The following is a 7,029-nucleotide window of genomic DNA, read 5'->3' as shown; positions in this document are numbered from 1 at the left end:
CACGGAGGCACTGAATAACAAGTGCTACAGATGGGCGCGTTATCCAGAGCCTACAGGAGCGAACAAGATTTCCTGTAGTTGCAGCAGCCCTTGGAGTTCAGGCACCACGGCATACTCCATTGTCTGAGTATACCAGCGAAAACAGGGTTGAGCGGCTCCACGAGAGGCAGACACAAGATCATCGACAATGAAACTCTGGATCTAATAGTGATGCTGCTTGAAGCAAACCCTATGATGACCTTGAGAGAGATAAAGGAGGAGGTCATGGATATATTTCCTACAAAACCACATTTCAGTGAGGTAGCGCTTTCGGCGTTATTTGGAGGGGAGCTGATATCACTGAAAATGTCCGTGACTCCCCAGCAGAAAGATTCTCCGCGGTAAAGGGAGACAGCGTGCAGCTAAGTGGATGCTGGGACGGTCTACAGCAGCAACTAGTAAACATTGATGAGACAGGTATGTAATTATGTAACCACTTATCAACTATCTGTAGTATGTACTACATAATTACTTAAGTAAACTGTATGTAAGCAGTGAGTACTTAATATTGATCTCAGTTTGATGCATCGTACAACTTTCCTTGTGTTAATGTTTAATTACATTACAGCATGACTACATACACTGATGTTTCATTTCCGGGTTCAATCTGTGGACCAAGAGGGCGCATCGGCAGGGCAAGGCGGGGGCGTGTGCATCGCGCCGTTGGTGGACAGCGTGGCAACCGACAGTGATTGCTGCGATAGCTGAACACTGTGGAATACTCTATCACGAAATTCACTATGGTTCAGTGACGAAGGAAGTATTCAGTGATTTCATCGCATCACTTGCAGCAATAATCGGAGCATAAGATCCATACTTGTTCTGAACAACGCTCCAATTCTGCATGATCGCAGCAGTCTATCCGAGCTGAATTGTGAATTCCCTCCATATCCTTGCTTGAACCCCATAGAAAACTGTTTCTCTGTGTTTAAATCATACCTGAAGCAGTACCTCCACCGTGAAGCTCCACGGTGCAATAGGGATGTCATCCGGGCGAATTTTTTTTTTGAGTTTGGAAAATCGGCCCATGGTATTATTAATAGATGGTTCTATGTGCAGAATCATGTGATATTTTCAGATTTGAAAAAGTTTTCTATTTTTTGCTAGGTAAATTTTAACTTGGAAATCTTATGAAAATCAGTATTCCCACCCTTACCAACACCCACTAAATAGCTTATTTAAAGTAAAGCAAATGTATCAGGTCAATTTATTAGGATGAAAATGATCCAGAATAGTGAAACGTAATGATTTGGACACATTTATTAAATTTAATATTCCTAGAAAACAAAAATCATCAAGTACAAAAAACCGGTTTTACTACTACACCCGTAAGTTGCTGCACACCATAGAGAACATGTCTTGTTTCTGTTTCTACCATCACCTCCCTGCTGACCACCTGAGCCTGATGTAGCCTTCTCCTCTCCTGGTTGCAAGACGTGACTGCTGGCCCGCCTATACTCTGGGTGTGCGAGGCCAGGCAGGGACATGCATGGGGTTGTTCAGGAAGCTCTGACTCTGGAACATTGGTGAGGCTGTGGCAAGAGGGGGCTCACTGCCAGCCTGGATGTTATCCAGATTCATGAGATCAGTGAGGGTCTTGGCAGATTGACTTCAGAGTCTTCCTGGACCCTGAAGGAATCGGCCACCAACTGATTTGTCATGCTCCAGATCCTCTCATAAGTCTCATATCCAAGATCTTTTTGACTGCCACTCTTCTCTCTCCTCCTCATCCTTACTGCAGAGCATTGTCTGCAGAACTGCTCGATGAGCATACTCAGGAAGATCTCCTCACAGTCTGCTCCACAATCTGAACAACCTTCCTTGGCTGACTCCTCAGGAGCCTGCTGAGAGAATATGCCTCGGACCTTCGGAGAATCCATGACTTGACCTTGGTGTTGAAAACCACCTGGCAAGTAGACACTCACGATGAATTGACAATAAGTCTCAGGTTGTGAAGCTAGTTCTCTTCAGTTTATGATGAGCGACCCAAATTCTGCAGAACCTGAGAGCCAAGTAGGAGCCACCTAGAATGTGAGACTGGACCTATCTGCAGGTAAGCAAGTCTATCAGGCATGACCCAGTTTTGATGGTGGTACTGCAAATCATGTAAACTTATATTACTGGTCAGTACTAGGTCGCCACAATGACAGTATGTGCAAGCTCAACGAGTGAGGGCCAACTGTGGATGCCAAAGCTCGGATTTATTTTAACTCAGTGGCAGAGCTTCCAGCATCTTGCCAAGAGGACCAGACCATCTGTTGTTTGAAAGAGTCTTGCCATCCAGCTCCTGGATCAGATGTCTGAGAGGCAACCTGCTGGTGGAGGTCACAAAACAATCCAGACCAGCTTCCTCCCAATCTTCCGGCCTCCCCATCCACTGTATGACCCCCCTTGCCACCCTGTGTTCGTGAGCTGGTGCTGTCCTCCAATGGCCTGGGTAGGGTCTGGTCTACGCTCTCTGTCTCTGAGCCAGTTCTACAATGTTATCTGCCACTATCTCAGCTGGTTTCCCTGATGTCATCTTTCTGGAGTGAAAGCCACAAATACTTCCTCCTGGTTCACTGCAGCAGGAGTAGTGTTCCTCCTTCACCATGGCAGGAACAACTTGTCAGAATCTCCAACTTTCATGAACACTTTAGTGTCATCCCTCTCCCATCAAAGAACAAACAATTGATTCCATTTCTTACCCCTTATCAAACTCCTCTTCTAGGTTACTGACAAGTTTCTCCCTGAGCCTCTACTTTGTTATGATCTATCACCAGGTGAACATCATCAGGTGTTAATAAACCAATACAATCCAGGCAGCTGCTACATTCCTGCAGTTTCTCTGAGACCAGTGTGGTGTCGCATGCTGGCCAGAGCTATGCCTCGATATCTTTTCCTATTTTCGAATCTTATGCCCGGAAGGTCATTGATCATTATTTCTGTGAGGGACAAAAGTTACCATTCTCCCGGTCAAAGCACTGGATCAGCCATGGGGGAAGTCATTAAACTCTTGAATCAGGGGCTTGACTCCAATCAATGGGCCTTTTTACCTCCTCACCCCTGGGCCTCTCAAGTCTCTTTTCCTCGGCAACTCTTCTCCTCTTCTGTCTCTCTGTGGCAGCCTCCTACTTGGACCTCGGAATATCTTGGCTAGAAATCATGAGAGCCCCATACTGCCAGTCTTCTCTTCAGGAAGCTTTGACAAATGCCAGTCTGATCACAGGAATCTTTCAGTTCACGCTTTGCAAATACAGGAGATGTGGGCCTGGATTTACAGTCACGACGTCGCATCCAAACCTACCAGGACAGAGAACACCAAGCACTTGCAAGTATGAGGTCAAATAACTGGTCCAGTTGTTTAAGTAAAGCTGGAACCTAACTGCAAGTTTTCCTCCTAAGAGAGATATCTTCGCCTTTTCCAATCTGAAGCAGTAGCCCTCACTAATCTTCTTGACTTGTTATGACTGGAGGCTGAACTGAGAGTTAGTCGAGCGTACTGTGCCAAGACAGCTTTGGTCATATCAATGGGTGTAATGTCTTTGTTTGTGTAAGTTCTTGGTTCTTTCACTGATTTGGCCTGATTAAACACCGTATCTCAAAGCATCTCTCAATGTAGTAAGTAACTCCGGAATGGTTTCCCAGACCCAAGATAGTGACTGAGATGGCTGGATTTTGGTTCCTCATCCTGACACAAGCAGCCATCGCAGTTTATTATCAACTTATAAATGCATCAGAATCTGAAACAGAAAAATATTGTTAGTTGTTAAAGAATGAAGTCAGAAAAGCAATGTTCACTATTTAATTGTAATGCACTAATGCAGCTGTATCACGCATTTTTCGATAAATTTCACGCCAAAATTTACCTAGCAAAAAGGTTGCAAAATATTGAACTGAAACAAGAGTTTTCTGTTTAGTATAAGTACACAAAAAATCTACCAAAAAAAAGTGATGGGCCATTAGTTTTAGCTGATCTTCTCCTATGACACACCCTAACGGTGGTGCAACTGCCCACGCCAGGCAAGAAGGTGACTCTCAATGCACTGAGGGAGAACATTTTGCAAGTTGGTGGAATTTGCCCTGCCTAGTGTCACGGAACATGTTGTGTCGCAGAACTATAACCATGTCAACACCTACTTGGTTCAATGTATTGGCCGAGACATCTTCAATTGATATACAGTAGGTCTACAGTAATAGAGTATAACCTACTGCCTTACCGTTTGTTCCACTTGAAACAATTCACAACAGAAACCTTCTATACACTCATGGGTTCTTTTTTACCTGACAGGTTACTATTCGTGAGGCAGAGGAGGAAGGCAAGTCAACAGGATGCTGATATGACACTCCTCTCCCCAATCCCACTACCCCTCCCACCCTCACCTACCTCCATCCCTACCTTACAGCCAGGCAGAAACAACCCACCAAGGTGTACGAGGCCTTTACTGTGAATTGCTTCGTGGAAGTATCATGACACCAATGTATTTAGCTATTGGTATAAGGCCCTTTTTTCTTTGTTTCTTTTTAAGCAATCGTATGTTTTATGTAGCTACTACATACTAAAGACTAAAGACATTACATAATTACATATGTTTATACCAGAATTCATTGTGTTGTTGATGTTTGTGTAAGTATACTCAAAAATTAAATATTCATGGCTGTTACTGATTTTAAAGATTGTTGAATAAATTCTTTTCAATGATGATTGTTTCAGTCGCATTGTTGAAAAGTTTGGTTGACTGTTGAAAGCAATCGGAGATATGTGGCTGCTGAAAGGTTTTGTAAATTGTCAAATCAAAATAACTGATTGTTGAATGGATTCGGAAAATAGTTGAAAGCAAATAGAAATTTGTCATTCCAAAATCTTGATTGTTAAAGGCAAGTGGTCAATTGTTCAATTGCAAATGAAAGAAGGTGTACTACTAATCACTTCTTTTATTACTGCAGTACAGTACTGCAGTGGTGGATTATTATAATGTCCCATAGCACAACTAGCTACCTCACTTGCTGTTGTTACCATTACTACTGCTTTAATACTACCACTACTGTAACCATAACTGGTGTTCATAGTGATATTACTACTACACTTGCAAGTACAGTATTACTACAGGTATAAAGCATCTTTTTACATTACAGAATTTCACTTGCACTTCAAAACTAGTTGAGTACATCCCCAATTACAAAAAAGTGCTGTGCTACTCATATACAGTAATATCACTTACTAATTTCTAACACTAAATATTAATAAAATATTTTATTTCATTCTTGTAAGCTGCATAGAGTAGCCTAATGGAAAAGCAATACAGACTCAACCTTATTCACTGTCGTTCCTTCTCTCTATCTGCCATACAGCACTGCACTAGACTTGCTCTGCTATGGTGCTCCCCTTCTACAACAAACCCAGAGTTGTTTTTCTAATTCAACCATGGCATTTTATATATACAGCTCCTCCCCAACTTACGACCTACTCGACTTACGACCACCCGCACTTACAACCTGCCTCAGTCGTACCAAAATTTGGTCAAATTACATATTTTTGAGTCCCAAAGTCAGTACACAGACAAAATTTTCATTTGTAATTCATTTTAAAATGGCTGGCATCTTAAAAGTGAGAGTCTTGTGGTGCTGAGAAGAAAAAGAGACACCCATATTAGATTTTCTATGTATTATTTAAGCATTTCCGACTTACGACCATTTCAACTTACGACCTGGATTTGGGTCCCTAACCCAGTCGTAAGTCGGGGAGGAGCTTCACTGAGTATATATCAATTAAGAAATTCACAGAACTACAATATGTTATTATATTATTAAACCCAAACAGCATTATACAGCAATGTTTTTAGAAAAATAAAGGAGTTGTAATAATTACAGTACAGTTCTAGATTAGGAGTTTGAGTCAGTTACTAGGTGCCACTTGTACTGTATCGTCTATTGTACATTACTAGCATTACCTTTAATTTCCCACATCTTTAGCCGATTTCTTATCCTAGATAGTTTACTCAGCTTATGTGAGTGTCTGTAAATTTCAAGTATGTCAAAACCAGAGAACCTGTCATCTGTTGTCAGAGTGGCTGAGAGTTCATTTGTTAAATCACTCCTTCCTGCTTCCAAGCAATGCGGTGGTTCAGAGAGACTGAGTGCATAAGTCATGCTTCTATTTCTTATGCCAAGAGTAAGTCTTCATAATATCATGCAATTTCTTTTCAAGGGTTGACGAGATGAAAAGATGAAAAGGGGTTGGGAGAAACAAGCAGTAAGCTGTAGCAGAGATTACTATTAGGCTGAGCCACTGGTCAAACCTTTAGAGCCAAGTTTCTTATTCCAGACTACAGGTGGTGAGCAGAATCACAGCATCTAGAAGAAAAGTTAATACAGTATTATATATCTAAACTCAATGTACTACAGGAAATCAATTTTTCCTTAAAGATAATTATTACAACACACACAAGCATGCATGCAAATGTGAGCAAAAAATGCATGCACGCACATACGGACACACACATACAACTCCACTAGTATATGATTTCTTTCCTGGGTAACTCATTTCTTCCATAATTCTTTGAGAAAGAATAACACACATCAAAACATTATAGGTCATAAAACTGCAAATACTACAGTATAAATAGGGTAACTACATATACAGTATACAAATCATTGTTGGTACAAATTACAAAGGTGTCATCAAATATTACCAAACACCTTTGAAACATTGTACAGTACAGTACAGTACAGATTTACAGGCCAATATAAAAGTTTATGGTTTGTCCTTACCTATTATGAATACTGTAGTACAATAAATCAAATAAACATTGAAAACAAAACTGTCTACTCTGCCATACTTCAAGCTACAGTACACTAACGGATATTTTCCAATACAATACTGTACAGTATTTTAGGTGACCAATATAAATTAACACATGGTCCTCCTCACTTACATATCATTAACTTATATATGAATATCTATTACTGCAGTTTTGTACATAGCAAATAATCATATGATGGCTTTGTTGG

The 7,029-nt window shown here is 41.1% G+C and overlaps 1 protein-coding gene across 1 annotated transcript in view; it reads right to left on the bottom strand.

Moving 5' to 3' along the window:
* LOC121879094 (zinc finger MYND domain-containing protein 11-like) overlaps positions 1-7,029 on the bottom strand; it is a gene marked incomplete at its 3' end in the record, with an annotated part of 73,382 nt that overhangs the window by 22,496 nt on the left and 43,857 nt on the right. The window contains 1 exon segment of the mRNA XM_042385599.1: positions 6,318-6,372.

Source organism: Homarus americanus, unplaced genomic scaffold, assembly GCF_018991925.1.
Source record: "Homarus americanus isolate GMGI-L3 unplaced genomic scaffold, GMGI_Hamer_2.0 scaffold4060, whole genome shotgun sequence".
Classification (NCBI taxonomy): domain Eukaryota; kingdom Metazoa; phylum Arthropoda; class Malacostraca; order Decapoda; family Nephropidae; genus Homarus; species Homarus americanus.
The sequence above is the reverse complement of the archived record's forward strand: the minus strand, read 5'-3'. Positions and strand labels throughout refer to the sequence as shown.